This window comes from Protopterus annectens, chromosome 7.part0 (genome assembly GCF_019279795.1).
Source record: "Protopterus annectens isolate FY-2018-M chromosome 7.part0, PAN1.0, whole genome shotgun sequence".
NCBI classification, from domain to species: Eukaryota; Metazoa; Chordata; order Ceratodontiformes; family Protopteridae; genus Protopterus; species Protopterus annectens.
In genome coordinates, this window is record NC_056739.1 from 1,542,633,044 (window position 1) to 1,542,652,416 (window position 19,373).

General features: G+C 40.4%; 1 protein-coding gene across 1 annotated transcript in view; it reads left to right on the top strand.

The window, feature by feature from the left end:
- Positions 1-19,373, top strand: part of EFCC1 (EF-hand and coiled-coil domain containing 1) — a 489,947-nt gene that overhangs the window by 77,767 nt on the left and 392,807 nt on the right. The window lies entirely within an intron of this gene.

Sequence of the window (19,373 nt, forward strand, 5' to 3'; positions counted from 1 at the left end):
GCGATCTCGGAGTTGGTATATTTAAGTAGGGGGGGTGTGGTGGGCACAGCCCCCCACATGGGGTGGTATGGGGAGGGCGAAGCCCCCACTTAAATTTGTGTTTAAGTTTATATATATATATATATATATATATATATATATATATATATATATATTTTTTTTTATGGAGCAGTGAATTTTTTCCCTGGGAAAAAATTCGCTGTTCCATTTGTTTGATATTTTGTTGTTTCGATATTATCGGTATGATGAAATAGCATTCACTATTTACATCATACGATAATATGATGTAGATGTGCTGTCTCACATATAAAGCAAATCCTACCCTCTCCCAGACCATCATTCACTAAACCTGACAGTATGGCTTCTCATAGGTTCATAGGTTCATAGGTAGGTACTAGGCTGTTGGCATTAGGGTCTATATAAGCCTAACCAAAAGGTACCATGGCTTTCGCAACTCAAGAAAAATGTTTTCCTGTGCCACTGTCGAGTAGAGCCACAGAAGTGATCCCCGGGGCGAATTTCCTATCTCCCATCCAATCATCAAGATTTTTCTTGAAGAGTGCTAATGAGGAGCTTTGTTTGATGTAGATAGGTAGTTTGTTCCAAAGCATGGGAAGTTTCTGGGATAGGAATCTATCCCTCCAGTATGTTCTGTTTATTGTGGTGACAAGGTTTAGGTCCCTAGAGCATGTAGCTCGGAGTTATTGGGATTTCTTTAAGTGGAGCATGTCCAAAAGCTCTGGGTTTGACATAGCTTTGTGCGTTAGGCAGAGATCGCCTCTGAGTAGGCGATATGTGACAGAGTAAAGCTGCAGTTTTTTGAGACAGTGTATGTAGGGCATCTGTTTGAGGCTGATAATCCTCTTTGTGAGGTATTTCTGTGTCCTTTCCAGTTGTTGTAGATGTCTTGTGAGGTACATACCAAAAGGGGCGTTTTACTCTATAATGGGTCTAATGAGTGACGAGTAGAGGGGAACAGTGACCTCTTTTTTCCTGGATGAGAAACCTTTTGTGATGAGGTGTGCCATGTAGAAGGATTTCCTGACTACTGTGGCGATGTGATTATCAAAAGAGAGACTACTGTCCACCTGTGTCCCAAGGTCTCATTACACCTTCGGTGTTAAGTAGACTACCATCTATGTGGTATTTCATGGGCACAGAGTTTTTACCAAAAGGGATGACAATGCACATTTTGGCATTGAGCTTCAGGCCATGGCTTTGACACCAGGCATCTGTCTCAGCGAGACCCTTTTGTAGGATGCTCACATCTTTTGGAGTTTTGATTATGGCTCCTAGTTTGCAGTCATCTGTGAACTTCGCTAGCCAAAGACATTCTGTGTTAGCCTGTACTTCAGAGAAGTAGATACCAAATAGGAGAGGACCCAGGACTGAACCCTGTAGTACTTCACTTGTCACTGGTCTGAAGTTGGATTTGGAGTCTGCTACTTTCACAGTGTGGGTTCTGTCAGTGAGCCAGTTGGCAACCCATCTTGTGACATAGGGATTTATACCTAGTTTAGTGAGTTTATCTATAATTCCAGAGTGGGGGGTGGTGTCGAAAGCCTTAGAGAGATCTAGATAGGCTGTGTGAACCACCTTACCCCCATCTACGGCTTTGGTGACCACTTCAAAGAAGTCTATCAGGTTTAGGAGACATGATCTGCCATTTACAAACCCAAACTGGGTGGGGTCCTGAGTTTGGAGATTACCAATGTCATTGTTTATAAGTTCCGTGATGATACATTCCACAGCCTTGCAGACCAGGCTCGTCAGGCTAATGGGGCAGTAGTTTCCAGGGTCCGTGGTGGCTCCCCTTTGTGGAGGGGGATAACCGTCACTGTGCGCCTTTCTGTGGCCAGCCACCCTGCCTTTTCAGGCAGAGTGATTGCTATTATCACGTCTTATTTAAGACCTTCAACTAAATGGACTAGATTTTCCATCTGGGCATCTGGCTGACACCTCATCAGTTTTCACTTACTTGTCTTGAGAATTTTGATACTGGTTGCAATTACTCTTCCTCTTTGGTTCACTTGGCTGTTATATCTAATTTCCTTTTGGGAAGGATTACTGAATTAAAGACCATCTCTCCAATCCTCCTTACTCTGTGCTCCACAGGAGTAGGGTGGCAGAACACATCCTACCTGTATGCCCAAATGCTTTTGGAATCTAATTTAAATCAACCTATCAACATGCCTGTTTACTTTCCTCAGTTTTTTTAACAAACAGGAATGTCACCTGTACTGTATTGATGTCCACAGACAGCTTAGATTCTGTGTACAAAGAACCAAGTCTTTCTTTGGAGATGATCAACTATATCCTTCCTTTGCAAAACCTAAATCTGGCTAGAAGAAGCTCAACCTTACAGGTGGTTAAATACTTAAAAGAATTGTGAAATATTTAACATGGGAGGTCCTTACTTGGAGCTCTTATAAATTATTGTAATATAGCTGCTGCTACTGTTACTGCCTTTTTGTTTAATGCCACTTTGGATAGTTATGCAGCTGCAGTATGGTCTTCCCTTAACACCTATGTGTGACACTACAAACTGGATGTACCTTCACTGTATGTGGTATGTTCCCAAGAGGGAGATGTCTATAAGGAGTAAGTAGAGAATCAGATCTTTTGGTTACAGAAGATGGACCTCTTTTTAAATACAAAGTTTATGTACTTGCCATAATGACTGATTTGTAAGAAGAATGTATTCTTCGATAAAATATAGTCCCTTGGCCCCCCCCCCTTATTTTTTCTGGTCTGGAGTCTGTAATCTGGACCGAGATAGTAAAGATGTGCAGCAGGTAAGGGTGGTAAAGGATAATGAGGGAAACATACTCACAAGCGAGGAGAGTATGTTGAGCAGATGGAAAGAGTACTTTGAGAGGCTGATGAATGAAGAGAATGAGAGGGAGAGAAGGTTGGATGATGTGCGGATAGTGAATCTTGAAGTGCAGTGGATTAGCAATGAGGAAGTAAGGATAGCTATGAAGAGGATGAAGAACGGAAAGGCTGTTGGTCCAGATGACATACCTGTGGAAGCATGGAGGTGTTTAGGTGAAATGGCAGTGGAGTTTTTAACTAGATTGTTTAATGAAATCTTGGAAAGTGAGAGGATGCCTGAGGAATGGAGAAAAAATGTTTTGGTACCGATTTTTAAGAATAAGGGTGATGTGCAGAGCTGTAGTAACTACAGAGGGATTAAACTGATCAGTCACAGCATGCAGTTATGGGAAAGAGTAGTGGAAGCTAGGTTAAGAAGGGAGGTGATGATTAGTGATCAGCAGTATGGTTTCATGCCAGGAAAGAGCACTACAGATGCGATGTTTGCTTTGAGAGTGTTGATGGAGAAGTACAGAGAATGTCAGAAGGAGTTGCATTGTGTCTTTGTGGATTTAGAGAAAGCATATGACAGGGTGCCTAGAGAGGAGTTGTGGTATTGTATGAGGAAGTCGGGAGTGTCAGAGAAGTATGTAAGAGTGGTACAGGATATGTACGAGGGTAGTGTGACAGCGGTGAGGTCTGCGGTGGGAGTGACGGATGCATTTAAGGTGGAGGTGGGATTACATCAAGGTTCAGCTCTGAGCCCTTTCTTATTTGTAATGGTGATGGACAGGTTGACAGACGAGATCAGACAGGAGTCCCCATGGACTATGATGTTTGCAGATGACATTGTGATCTGTAGTGAGAGTAGGGAACAGGTGGAGGAGACCCTGGAGAGGTGGAGATATGCTTTAGAGAGAAGAGGAATGAAGGTCAGCAGGACTAAGACAGAATATATGTGTGTGAATGAGAGGGAGGATAGAGGAATGGTGAAGATGCAGGGAGTAGAGGTGGCGAAGGTGGATGAGTTTAAATACTTGGGATCAACAGTTCAGAGTAATGGTGAGTGTGGAAGAGAGGTGAAATAGAGAGTACAGGCAAGATGGAATGGGTGGAGAAGAGTGTCAGGAGTGATTTGTGACAGACGAGTAAAAGTAAGAGTGAAAGGGAAGGTCTACAAGAGGGTAGTGAGACCAGCTATGTTCTATGGGTTGGAGATGGTGGCAATGACAAAAAGGCAGGAGTCAAAGCTTGACGTGGCAGAGATGAAGATGTTATGATTTGCAATGGGTGTGACAAGGATGGACAGGATTAGGAATAAGTATATTAGAGGGTCAGCCCAAGTTGGAAGGTTTGGAGACAAAGCCAGAGAGGCAAGATTACGTTGGTTTGGACATGTGCTGAGGAGGGATGCAGAGTATATTGGGAAAAAAATGCTAAGGATAAAGCTGCCAGGTAACAGGAAAAGAGGAAGGCCTAAGATAAGGTTTGTGGATGTGGTGAGAGATGACATGCAGGTGACAGAGCAAGATGCAGAGAACAGGAAGAAATGGAAACAGTTGATCTGCTGTGGCAACCCCTGATGGGAGCAGCCGAAAGAGGAAGAAGACTAGGCTATCAATCTGGAGGTCATTTTAAGCATAGCCGTTTCATCACAATGTAATACAATGAAAATGCTAGTCAATAGCCAAGATTGCATTCACTGATGACTGCTCATGTCCAGGAGGGTTGTGGGTGTTATCCCTGGTAAGAATTTACGGTGTTCCATCCACTCATCCAGGTTCCTCTTGAACAGTGTCATAGAGGTGGTCTGTTTCACATGAATTGATAGCCTGTTCCAAAGATGCGGCAGGTGCTGGGAGATAAATCTGTCCCTCCAGCAAGTCCTATTTAAGTCACAGGCCATATTTAGGTCCATGGAAAAGGTAGCCCTTGTCCCTTTTGATTTACTGGTATGCAGCAAGTTCATTGGGTTTGGGTCTTGGATTGCTCTGTAGGCCAGGCATCTAAGTCTCCCCGAAGAAGTCTATATGATATGGAGTATAATGACAGGGACTTTAGTCGATCTGTGTAAGGCACATGCTGGAGCCCCTTGATCTTCTTTGTTCTAAATCTTTGAGGTCTCTCCAGTTGCTGCAGGTACTTTGTATGGTGCATGCTGAATGGGGCGTTATACTCAGTTATGGGCCAGATTAGTGCCGAGTACAGAGGGGTTATAACCTCTTTTGCTCTTAAGGTGATGCCTTTACTAATCAAGTGTATTATGTAGAAAGCTTTCCTTACTACAGTAGACACATGGTGGTCGAAGTTAAGGTTGCAGTCAACTTGTGATCCCAGATCCCTTACCACTTTGTGGGTACTTAGGGTATTGTTGCCTGCAGCATGGTGGGAAGGGTAGGGATCCTGGCAGCTTCTGAGGGCTTAATTTGCTGAGAGGTCTTAGTCCCTGTGGCATCAGTCCTGTTTGTTACAATAATGGGCCTTCTTTTTACAAAACTATCTTTATGGCAATTGCATAACTGTGCTTCTTGAGGATAGTTACACGATAGTTATATGCTCAGTGACATACATATTACTTTGCTGTATGTCCCAACCACAGTGAACCTGAACCTTGTGTCCTAGTTAAATAGCAGAGACAATGAAACACTGAAATTGACCAACTGCAGCAGTGTATTTGCCTAGAAATGGTGCCTATCCCAAGAAGAATAGAATAGTATGTATCTATTTCAACTTGAACAGGCTGAGTTAAGTAATACACAGATAAAAATACCTTTTGTTACATGTGGAGCATTTACTGGAAATACTAAACAGAGTATAACTGGTCAACAAGCTTGATGAAAGAATAGGCTGCTAGCTGATTCCACTACGTCTTCAAAACTAAATAACTCTCTTCACAGTTACCCAACTACCCATCTATTCTAGTTATTCTATATTATTCATAACTATTCATAGTTAGTCTATGAGTCTGACAACTGGAGCATATAAACCCCCGATACACATCTGCTCAATGTTGTATACTTTATCGAGAAACAGAATACAATTTTATATGCAAATGTATATATTTTGCAAGGTCAAGCTCCCCAGCACCTTCATGTGGCTGGACTTTATTATTCTTGCTCACAGATCACTGCAATTTGCAGAAGCACAACTGTTAACACATTTCAAAAAAAAAACAAAACTGCATTCCTCTGGAGACTGTGAGCTTAGAGAACATAAAACACAATGCATTTCAGGCACACCCATATCATTTCTCTAAAGAGCAGGCACAAACAAAACGTGAGCAGCCACTCTCTTCAGCAGTGCAGCTCAAAGACATGCAAATTAAACAATTGTGTATTGAGCAATAGAAGGACACCTCCTTCTGGCAAAACCTGCTGTCAAATGAAAATGGACCATTTTCATGTTGTCCATACCTCTCAACCTCTTAGCACAAGAAATTTGGACAAAGGCAAAAATAATGGGGGGGGGGGAATCAAAGGCCCAAAAATAGGGACAGTTTTTTAAATATTGCTCTTATAAGCTTAGAGCACTGCTAGAATCATATATTTTGCATTCACATGCATTTTCTGAAGGATATGAAGTCTGAAATTCAAATGTATGTCATTTTGTGACTTCAGTCCAAATGATTTTCCAGAAACATACATTTTATCAGGAACAAATCAAAAATATGAGGCATCAATCTGAACATTCTTCATAAATCTGGACAGCTGAGAGGTATGATGTTGTATTTTTGACATTTCTTCACTAGAATACTATTTGGGGCTACCTTGGCTCCAAAACTCTTCCAGAAGTATTTTTTGGTATTAGATGTACTTCCATGTTTGTGGAACAATACATTTGTAGTGTAATGCCAGAGTACACATGGTGTTAAACAAGGTCTAGAAAGCAGATATCACAGTGGACGCAATGTGTAAAGCAAATGAAAGTGAGATAACATTTTTGGGTCAAAGCATGTCAGACAATGGGTAAAAGCTAATCTGGAGAACAGTACTGCCCAGAAGATGGGGGAGGCACCCATTATTAATGAAGAGAAAAGCTTCCTTGGGATCATGAAGCAGGCAGAAAATTAATTCAGTGTTTTACAGAAAAAACAAAAAAACAAGCCACTGACAGATGACCTGCTCTCCAAGACCAAGAGGAAGTAAGTGGAAATCTTTCAATTTGGCCATCACTCATAGGTTCATAGGTTCATAGGTTCATAGGTTCATACTAGGCTATCTGCCCAAGGGCATTTATAAGCCTAGCCCATAGTTATGTGACTTTCGCCACCCCTTTAGTTTGAAGAAAACTATGCCTATTATTTTGCTGTGCCTCTGTCAAGCAGTGACACTGAAGTAATCCCTGGGGTATATCTGCGATCTCCCATCCATTCGTAAAGATTCCTCTTGAACAAGGCCAGCGAGGTGCTCTGCCTCACATGTACCAGGATTTTGTTCCACAGCATAGGGAGTCTCTGGGTGATGAATCTGTCCCTCCAGCACGTTCTATTAATAACCGTGTCAAGGTTTAAGTCTCCCGCCCTTGTGGTTCTGAGGGATCTAGATTTTTTGAGGTGAAGCATATTCATCAAATCTGGGTTTGACATGGCCTTATATGTCAGGCACAGGTCACCTCTGAGCAAGCGGTATGCGACTGAATAGAGCTGGAGTTCTTTCAGTCGGGCAGCATAAGACATATTTTTGAGACCCTTTATCCTTTTGGTGAGGAACTTTTGGGGCCTTTCCAGCTGCTGCAGGTGTCGGGTCAGATACATTCCGAATGGGGCATTGTACTCAATCATAGGTCTAATGAGTGATGAGTACAGGGGGATGATGACCTCCCTTGATCTAGATATGAATCCCTTCATGATCAGGTGGGCAATGTAGAAGGTTTTCCTAACTACTTTGGCAACATGAGTGTCAAACGAAAGGTTACTGTCAACCTGGGTCCCCAGATCCCTGATAACTTCTTCTGTGCTCAGTGGATTGCCACCTATATGGTAGCTAGGGGTAACTTTGTTTTTCCCGAAGGGTATGAGTATGCATTTCTTGGCGTTTAACTTTAGGCAATGGCTCTGGCACCAGTTATCCGTTTCTGTGAGGCCCTTCTGAAGGATATCTGTGTCAGATGTGTTTTCGACTATGGCGCCCAGTTTGCAGTCATCTGCAAACTTTGTTAGCCATAACCCTCCTGCGTTTGCTTGTACTTCAGAAAAGTAGATGCCGAACAAGAGTGGTCCCAGGACTGAGCCCTGTGGGACACCACTTGTGACAGGCTTTGAGTCTGACATGGCGCCAGCAACTCTGACCCTGTGGGTTCTGTCACTTAGCCAGTTTGCAACCCATCTTGTGATGTATGGGTTTACATTCAAGCTGATGAGTTTTTCGATGATACCTGAGTGGGGTATTGTGTCGAAGGCCTTTGCCAGGTCGAGGTAGGCTATATGGACTGCCTTACCCTCATCAATGGCCTTGGTGACTGTTTCGAAAAAGTCAACCAAGTTTAAAAGGCATGATCTGCCTTTGACAAAGCCGAACTGGGTTGGATCCAAAGTCTGCAAGTTCCCTATGTCTTTATTTATGAGTTCCATTATGATCCTCTCCATGGCTTTGCAGATAAGGCTTGTCAAGCTAATGGGACGGTAATTTCCAGGGTCGGTGGAGGCACCGCCCTTGTGAAGTGGGACCACAGTCGCCATGCGCCACTCCTTGGGTACATATCCTGAGGTGAGGCTAAGATTAAACAGCTGTCCTAACTGCGGGTTTAATTCCTCATTGAGTTCGTGGAGCACACAGCCAGGGACACCATCCGGTCCCATGGATGCTGTGTTTTTTGCCTTGGAGAGAGCAGTTCTCACCTGGGCGTTGGAGATGTTTGGGGGGCTACAATCCTCTGGTATAGATATCTCTCCTTTTGGGGAGGAGGGGGAGAAGTTTGCACTGAACCTGTCAGCCAGTATGTTGGCAATGTGTGTAGGTTCAGTAATCTTCACATCATTTTGAACTAATTCTGAGCATATCTGGGAGTTTCCTCCTAGGTTTCTAACATAGCTAAAGAAGGCCTTATGATTGTCTTTTGAGTCCTTGGCGATTTTTCTCTCAAAATTTGCCTTGGATGATTTTATGAGAGCTCTTAGTTTTTTACTTATAATGATCAAAGGTGTCTTACCTTTCAAGGATTTTGTTCTATCTTGTAGTAGCTTCCTCCTTTTGTTGTAGAGCTTGTTTATGGCTGGGGTCCACCAGACTGGACGCTTGCCTTTGGTACAAAGAGTCTTAGTTTTGTTTGGGATTGCCTGATCCATGCAGTCCTGTAGGTGCTGGTAGAAGGCATTTGTAAGTGATTCAGCGGTTTGAGTAATGTTTACCACTGGCTCAGGGGCCTTAAAGGAGACCACACTAGTTTTTAGAAGTGTGAAGTCGGCTTTTGAGAAGTTTTTCACTGTGGTCTTTTTATTTCAGGTGGGGGCGGGATGAGGACCTCCAGCGAGATTAGTTTATGATCTGATCTCACCAGTGAGGGGTATACTTCGGTGTTGAACATTGTGATCCCATGTTCGTGATGATGAGATCAAGTATGTTTTCTCCTCTTGTGGGGATGGTGACTAGTTGTTCCATGGCATTTGAGTTTATGAACTCCAGGAACCTTTGGGCTAGAGTGTTTGGGCTTGAGTAGTGTTCCCAGTCTATATTAGGGTAGTTGAAGTCACCTAGTATGATGGTGTTTGGAGATACATTTATCCCCTCCAGTGTTTTCAGGAAGGCCATGTGAGGTTCCTGAGTTTGAGAGGGTGGCCTGTAACATGCTACAAATTGCAGAGCAGTCTTGCCTATGGTTAATTGCACCTGGATGGTCTCCGATGCATTGTGCATTGCCACCAACCTTGAGGTGTGTGTGTCCTTTATGAATATGGACACCCCCCTCTCCTTTCTTGGTGTTGTCTGGATTTTGGGGCCGGACCGCATGATATGAGGTGAAACCTGATAGTGCTGGGTGCTCTCAGGAGCCTTGAACCAGGTTTCTGTCACAGCACAGACATCGATGTTCTCCATACTGAGAAGGGCCTCGAGTACGTGCATCTTGAGATTGAGACTTCTGGCATTTAGCAGCATTACCCATAGTTTTTTCCTTTTTTGTGTTCTATGGTGGTAGGTTTAGAATTTGAGCCTTGCCTAAAAAAGGCACTATGGGGGTGGCAAGAGCCTTTGCCAATATCCGGAAGCCCAGGGGTGACAGGTGCAAGCTGTCCCTTGCGAAGCAGCATGGCTTGTCCAGCATGTCATCCCAGGCAGACAGACATTGGATCCCCTTTGAATGACACCAGAATTTAAGCCAATTATTAAAGCTGATCATCTTATCACTGTATTGTGGCATTATTCTAGGTGAAGGTAGGATACTGCTCAAGGTCAGAGTCATACCTGCCTGGGCTACATAATCAGAGAGCTCCTCAATGTCTCTTTTCATGTAGTCCAAGGAGGTACGTCTCAGGTCGTTGACACCAGCGTGGACAATGACTGAGTCGTACTTGTACCTGCTGTTGAGAGACCTGAGTGCTTGCGTTATGTGGCGGATTCTAGCGCCTGACAGGCAGCTTACTGTGACCTTCTCCTTACTCAGTCTGGTGAGCGGGACGTCAGTGTGCCTGACTATGGAGTCACCAATGACGATTGTGTCTGGCATTGTGTTTGGCCTTAAGGGCTGTGACTGTTTGACACTCTGACTGTGTGGTCTATGTGTTGCATGTGTTGAGTCCTGAGGTGGTAGTTGTTTGGGTGTCTGCTTTGGTGGCCTCTGCTGTTTTGGTAGATTTTTGATCAGAGCCTCCGAGTATGTCTTTGTGTGATTATGTGTATGATTTGAAGTTGTGATGGTACTATGTGTGACTGGGTATGTAGTGTGTGTGGTTACCTTCTCCTCCTGTCTGGTCTTGCCAGTCCTATGTTGAGAGAGCTCAGCCTCCAGTTTGGCCGTATAGTTGCATCTCTCGCATGTATTTGTGTTTTGTGGGAGAAGGAGAGGATTGTCTGTGTACATGAGGCAATTGTAACATTGCCTCAATATTCCCAGGTTCACCAGTTGAGCAGGAGAGGACACTAGCAACTGATCCCTCGACATGCTAGAAGTAATAGATAAAAAAACTTACAAAAGACTCCGGGGGATGTGGGTTCTAGGCTGGTGGGGTACTATCTATAATAATAGTGCTTTATCAAGGTGCAAGTACTGTAGGAGCAAGTGCTAGGCTTTACAGATAGAGAATAGTCTACTTGGGAATCAAGTAGAGATGAACTTTTTAGTTATAGGATACGCTGGTTAGATCAGCAGTACAGTTCGAGGAAGGTAGTTTTAAGGGAAAATTTGAAGAGTGGAATTTAGGTAGCCCGAATAGTTTAACCTTGTTAAATCGCCACTGCTCTTGTGTGCAACAGTGGCAACCCCGCGCTAAATCACGCTAAGTCGCGCTAACGCGTGCTTTATAGCAGGGGGCTGGAAAAAACAGGAAATGACCCAAAATGGCCAACGAATTACTAGTTGCTGTCTCTAACCACTCCTCTGAGGACAAACAAGCAGCTCAGTACTCCCCACTCCCACTGGTGAGTAAAGAAACTACCTCTGGCCACACAAGAAAATGGAGGAAATAGGAACCAAATACAAAGCCCAGGGATCAGCAAAATCTGATCACTGGAACAACTAGCTAGGAAAGTTTAGGAAAGGAGAAGTATTTTTTTGCTGTTTTTAGTTTTTTGCAAACAGACAGAAAAAATACAGTAAATGCTTTGGTATTCGACTAAATTGCTATCAAAGGCTGGTACACTTGAGTGTATTAGCCTGTTTGTTACTTTTAAGCAAAACTTTAGCCATTTTCCACTCTTCCCTTAAGAAAGCAAAAATACATTGACAGACCACTTTCCACCCCTTCTCTCTCATTTTTCAAACCCCACACCTTTATATAATCTGTTGGATTAGTTTAACTCCTATGAGTAAATCTATTATTCATCTTTTATTCCTCCATGGCCAATTTATTCTCATCCAGACACACCCTGATTTTTTGTGTGTGTGAGTTTCCTTGTCTATTCAACCACATACTTGAGTAATTATCTTATATATAAACATTGTTCTTATGCAGTTGTTTTTCTAATTACTTACTGAATTGTTACTTGTATACTTACATTTCCTTAGTGACTGTGTAATGTTATGAAACCTTATTCCTCTGTATATATTGTCCTAATTTGACTTATCCTCTTCTATTGTGTAAATGTACATATTAATATAGAATTTGTTTAAAATTTATTTTTGTATTTTGTGTATACATTCCCTGGCTGGATGTGAAAAAGGTCCATTGAAACCAGTGATCTAACTCAGTAAACATATTCAAATAAATTTGTAATTAAATAAAGTGAACCACTACCACTGAGGTGATGCCCAGGAGAAATCACCCATTCAAATAAAACACGAAGATTTACCCACTGATATTATATAATTCAAAAAGAGGTGTAATTAGCTGCTGATGCATCCGTATATGGACTAGGAACCTATAGTAAAACCAAACTGTAGTACAGCATTGTCTCCAGGCTATTAATTGAGGACAGAGATAAATATGATGCTGAATCTTTTCTGAAAGCAGTAGCTCTCATATTAAAGGTTTAAATACCTTTATTAAATAAGCCTTGTGCAGTGTATTTTATGTTCGTGGTGTTGGCCAAGTAAAACAATTTGATCAATTTACATTTGATGTTTAAGTACTTTGCTGAGCTGGAACTTCGATGTATTGGGTTTGGTGATTATAGACCCCATTTCATCAGACAGTGCTGCTGCGCTGTCTTAGAAAGGACCACTTGCAGCCAGTGTGTTGTCCCAGGCTTTTAACAAATGTGTTACACACTGACTTTTGAATCCCTGCACCCTTCATGTAGCTGCTAATTAATGTTTCATTATATGCTGCTTGACTATGAGTCCTAGAATGTCACTTGCAGTTTAATGGCTTGCCAGCTGCACTTTCAATAAATTTGAGTTTCAAGGGAAGAAAAGTTTACTGTTGCTCATGTTTAAATCTTTTTTCAATGTGAGATTTTTTTTTAAGCAAATCGCTATCAGTATTTTTGCAGTAAAATTTTAAATACAAGTTTTAAATTAAACCCAAATCTCTGTGATCACTGCAGAAGTATGGAAGAAAATAGTATACACACTGACGTATTTTGTTTGTATTTTATGATAATTGGGGAAAGACAGACAAGTAATTTGATATTGGTACGTCTGGAGGCCCTTGTCCATTACCCTGACTAGGGCCCCATTTAACAATGATCCAGTTCTGTTCCCAACTAACAAAACAAAGGGGAGTGCTTGCTGCATTGCATGGATGTTCAGAGGGTACTGAGAGTTTACATTAGTAAAACCATACTATTTACAACTTAGGAAAACAGATCACATCTGTGTCTTTTGTCCTACAAAAAATGTTATACCAAAATCCAAAATTGCACTGTCTAGGTAGATTGCAGGTTGCCTTAAGACTTGTTGAATTTTAGTGGGCTGCAAACTACCATCTATGCTTAAGGCCTGCTCATCATTGTCATCAAGACCTATGTCTGCCACTTTGCTCAGAAATGCTTTAGTTAACAATATCTGTGCAGGAACAACATGATCCAAGCTGAGATGATCATTTGAAATATCGAGATCCTCTACAATTGCCTCCTGAAACACAGAGATGAATCTCAGAAAAAATGGAGTTAAAGTCCAAGATGGACATTTCTCAATATATATTCCCTTTTCTCCTAGGTATACCAGTCACAGAGTTGGTATATGTAAATTCAGCATTTGGGGGAGTTCCCCCCTGTAAAAAAATAAGTTCAAAAGAGAAAAGTGATGTTCAAGATTTGTTTTTCTCCTATAGTTTTGAACTTTTATTTGGCGGGGGGGGGGCTTGTCAAGTGTCGATATCTCAATAGGGAAGCCCAACCTGAATACCGTTATGAAGCACTGCAAAGTAGATATTACATCCAGGACATGCTCTTCCTTTGTCACTACTATGGCCAAAGCCATGTTTGCTTATTTGAGTCCAACCAGGTATGCAGCAAGGTTTCTGACATAGAGGTTAACAAAAATTGGCATTAGTGCATGCAGTTGAGTAAAGTAATGATTATGTCACATGTGAAAAGCTGATATCCCAGGACACTGGTGATACAATCAGGCATCCATTACTATCTCCCAGCAGTAGTAAATACACCTCTGAGATCAATAATACCATAAAGATTTTTCTTAGCAAAGGAGCATCATCTAAGAGAGATCTTTGCACTTAGGATAGATTATACTTTCACTGCTGATTTCCTGTGGGCTATAGCCCATGAATACATATCACAATTGCCCAATACTGTTGTATGTACTATGCAACTTTTTTCTACACTATGAAGTCCTACTTGTCAACTGTTCATAGTATCGGCAATATAAATATCAATACAAACCCCATCAGGCAGAGAACAATGCAATATTGTACAGAGAAACCAGCGGTAGGATGAAGTACAGAGGTGTAGCAATTGATTATCTGCAGATTATTGTTATAATGGTTAAAGAGATAGTCTGGCCAACACAATGTCTAAAGTCTGGCTTTGCACACTGATTTATATGTAGGTTGTACAGATCTGTTTGATAAAATGATTGTAGTTTTTTGTTATTTATTTATCTAGTAATGTAATAATTTAAATGAAGGTGCCATGGATGTTCTGCCTGTGGTGCTCGGTGTTGTCATCAGGGTTGTAACTGGGTATTTAATTACTTGCTTCTCTGCAGTCATCACACTGACTTTACGTATTTATTTACTTACTTATTTCTGTATTCATACCCCTACTTGTGTACTTGCACATTGATGGTTGGATTGCTGATACCATGAAGGGTCACTGAGTAGGTTTTGGTATGGCTTCTGTTCACCGTGGTGGTATTCAGAGTGCGCTGCTTCACTTACTCCATGTAAACTTTTCACCCTTTATTGACTAATATACTCTTAACTTGGCTGTGATGAAGCCAGAAATACTAACTTCAGCAGCTACTACTTGAATGAACATATCATAAAAATGAGTATGACTGCTAATTTAATGTTGCCATATATGTTCCTTTTGAAAAAATTCTTTGCTTAGTTGCAATGTAATGAAGCTTATCCTAGGAAACCTGCTAAAGCTGTAGACCCTAGTAGATTTCCAGTTATCACACTCTTCTGCTTTGCTTGGTCAGGCGAACACCATCCATTCTGTTAAATTTTCCTACAAACTTGTTACAGTCTGTTGCATTCTGCTTCATTTAAAACCAACTTGAAACCAAAAATACCAAAGTAATTCATGTGCGCTATCGGCATTTGTTAGTATTTTCTTCTCTGATTTTACCTCTACCATTTCCTGCAATGTGAGTCTTCCATTGTTGCTGTCTTCAAATGTCTTTCTGATGCTTGACAAGACGCGAAAGATTTATTTAACTTGTTAGCAGATGGTAAGCACTTTTTTAAAGCTGGGCATCAGCAAAAGATGCTGACAGACTGTTTAGTCAAAGGTTATTAAAAAGTATGTGGCAAAAGTTTGTTCAGATATAAGAGATTAACTTTATTAGGAACCTTGCTGTCTGCTGTGTTTCAAAGAACAATGCAACTTATTTTGCAAAGTACTGAAAATGTTGCTTTTACATGGAAGATATTTTGGTTAGTGGAAGAAGAGAGAAAGATCATATGCAGACTTTAGACTGCGTGCTTTTCAAGTTAGGAATGTCGAACAAGCATTTCTAATCACCAGATGTAGTGCTAACCCAATTAAAAAAATGCCGGTCTGTGCTTTAAAAGTGGTCACGGTATATTATTTGAGGTGAGGGTGAAGTGACTTTTTTACATCATAACAACAGTATTTTGAGTTTGTATCCATTGAGAAAGAAAGTACAAGCAATTCAGCAGACATAAACACTGATTAAATAGATCGGACTACTTAGAATTAACTACTAGTCAGAATTATTGCCACATTAACGTAAAAACACATTGTTCAGATTTGGATTGCAAGTCATAGTGCTTAGAATTATGACAACACTATTCATTAAGCTGAAATTAGTTTTTAGGAGCATGTTCTGCTGAAGTGTGGATTTTTAAAAGCCTAGAATCCCAGGAACCAATAATGCCTGTTGCATTGTAAAGTTAATTCATGACTCATGAGTACTTTAAGATACAGTACTCATTTAAATTGTCCACTCGTTAGATGCTCTTAGCCCTTATCCTTTATGAAATCATAAAACCAAGAACAGTATGTGCTTTGCTTATTCTTTTAATTTTCTCTTCTTTTTCTACTTCTTTGTCTTCTTTCATCTCTGAACATTCAACAGGACTGTATACAATCTAGACATCCTCTCCCCCTGGAATGTTTAAAGGCTGTAGTTATGTTACCCAAAGTATTACCTAGCTTCAGTGAAGAACTGTCACTGCCATGTCCCTTTATTCTTACAATTTACACTTAAGGCATGGTAACTGCACTCATGGAAGATGTATGGCCTTGCAAGTATTTTTCTCATTTATAATTTCTTAGCTTTACATTTAGCTGAAAAAAAGTGGACCGAGCAAGTGCCTGTACAGAAACATAAGCACTGGCATTACCATCTGCCTACAGTGATTCCTTTGAGGCATGCTATACTTTCATCCTTTATAAGCCATTAACCTATTCATTTGTCCTTAGAGTAAGTATTGATGTTCCGTAATCATTAACTCACTGTAATTTTTCTTGCTGAATATAGTATGCTAACTTCTCTGCTAATGTTAGCAACTTCCCCTAGTAGAAATATCAGATGAGAGAAGTGTTGTACGAAACCATGTGTCACCTCTTTAGAACGTGGACCGCACATACCACCATTTTCTGCCTGCAGATGTCCTTTCCATTGTGGTGTATTATGTGCAGAGAAAACTCAACAAAAAACAAGTACCCCCCCCCCAAGTCTTGCCTCTTTGCTGCAGTGTCAGTCTGTTGTTTCTGAATTCACCAGTCTTTAATACCTCAGGCACACTATTCAAAGGGAGATATGTAGCAGGGCAAAGTTCTGTGACTGACAATTTTATGGTTTCCTTTGATCTTTGTTTTGTAGAATTGTCATATTTTTCCTGCTTGTCCTTTCTCTGAAAGTGAAAGTCAAAGCAGAAAAAGTGAAAGTCAAATTAAAAATAAAAAAAAAAATTCTCTATCCATTGCTGCAGCTTGGAGTTAAAACGTTCACCTTCATCTATAGGTAGTGACATAAAATAATTAAAAAGCAGTTTAGAATGTGAAAATTCATATATTTTTATCTGATCTGTTTTACATCTTGCTTCACTGAGACACTTGTGATCTACCCTGTATAATTACATTTCTACTAACAAAATGGGGGTCCATTTCATATGCAGAGGTGGTAAATTCCGTTAAACTTGAATATTAAAGAAGTTGATATGCTGCATTAAAGCAGCTACTACCTTTGTTTTGCTAACATATCTCATCTTAGTTTAAAAGTGCCAGGGATATTTTGAAGTAGCCCCATGCTAGCCTTACAACTTCACAGAATGTACTAGAAAAGAATAAAAGGATGTCCTGAGGTAGATCATAGCATGGTACTGTATCAAAACTTAGAACTAATCAGGCTTTGTGATGTAAAATGTCAAGCTCTTCCATTTCTAAATAAAAGATTTAGTGTTAAAACCACTTGCTCTGTTTGCAGAGAGTGAGGGCTCTTCATGAACCTAAGGATACTAACTTATTCTTTAAATTAAATAATGTGGGACATTGAAAATGAAGTAATAAATGGCAAACAGTTGTTTTATTTATTACAAAGATCTATAAATATGCTGCAGATGTAATGACAAGCGCATATTCAGAGGAGACAAAGACAGACAGCAAAGAGCAGTTTATTGCAGCAGAAAGCAAATGGCAGATTAGTGTTCTACAGCAGCATCTGATGAGAATATGCTACACTTATTCAAAACTTAGCTATCTGAAGTTTCTTTTGCTGACTACAGTGCATCAAATTCAAGATTTGCTGACAACTAGCTGTGGTTAAAAATTTCACCTTCATTACTCATACAGTGCTTTGATTACCAAGTTACTGTACTTTGAGTAATAATTTCAATATTTTAGCACCTTGGGAGGTTAATGAGAAGTTAGAAAGGAAGAGATTGAAGAAAGCGGCCCTGGAGTTTTCCTCTGAAAAATGAGCATGATTTTTTTGATATTGCAAGAGGTGAGCAGTGAGACCAGAGACAATGTTCATACCTTTGTAGATGATATAAGGGTTGGGAGCTCTAGACAGTGTGCATGTATTCTGCATGTTTGGTAGACGAAGGGGGGAGCTTAGCAAATAAGTACAGCATGACAAGGAGGGGAGATGCTAGACAGAAGCATCATTGGGGAGTGTTGTGATTGTATATACTATACTATAACAAGCTCACTCCATGTTCCATTCTGCAGTGCCAATTAGGGCACAAAAATTGAAGCTAGCACTATGCCAGCAGAATATAATCAAATGTTCTTTGGACAGACACCCTGTACAATGAGCTGTTACTCATGGTCAGTTTTGGTCACATACTTCAGCTAAACAATGACATAAAAACAATTTTTGATAAATTCCTTTTGCAGTTTCAGAGGAGCAAGGAGAACTCATGTAATTATTGCAAATAATCAACATATTTATCTTATTAAAACGTTATATAATTTTTCAATATATGTTATGTTATTAAGATTTAATTTATTTTGTCACCAGTTGTAACTGAACCTGGCACAGCTGCATCGGATATAGTATGTGGGCAAATCCTTCACAACTACCATGCAGGGGGCTTTACCCCTTGCATCCTATTAATTAATATAACAATCAGGTTTGCAGAATGTTGGGGTAGGTTCCAAGTATTTAGATAAATGGAATTTTCATGAAGTGGACAAAGACTCGATAAATGTGGAAACGGCATAAATCAATCTATATATCTTTCTGTTATTCTATCTGTGTGTGTGTGTGTGTGTGTGTGTGTGTGTGTGTGTGTATATATATATATATATATATATATATATATATATATATATATATATATCAGTTATATAAAAATTAATCCATTATGAGTATTCAAACTCTAACCCCAACAGCAAACAGAATGAGTCACATTTGTAAAAACATACACATAGTTTATTCAGGTAAGATCTATATGAAAGTAACTTTAAATACTAGGCAATCAGTCTGTAGTGACTAAGGGTGAGAATAAAGCACTGTACGTACTATTTATGTATGTATATATATAATTCCATTGTTCCCCAGTAGCACATGTAAGAGAAAATTAAAATGACTGGCTATGGTGAACAAAAGGCATGCAAAACTGTAATCTCACAGTAGAGCCAATGAATATCAATCTATTTTGGGAGTTGTTATTTTTGGGATATAGGATTGGGAAGATAACATTTCTGGAGTTACCGTTCACAGAATGTCAGATACCCTAACTATAATACATATAAATAAGTATGGTGTGTGTGTGTGTGTGTGTGTGTGTGTGTGTGTGTGTGTGTGTGTGTGTGTGTGTGTGTGTGTCCATTAAATGTATTTCTCCTATGGCTCCTCAAGATTTAAGG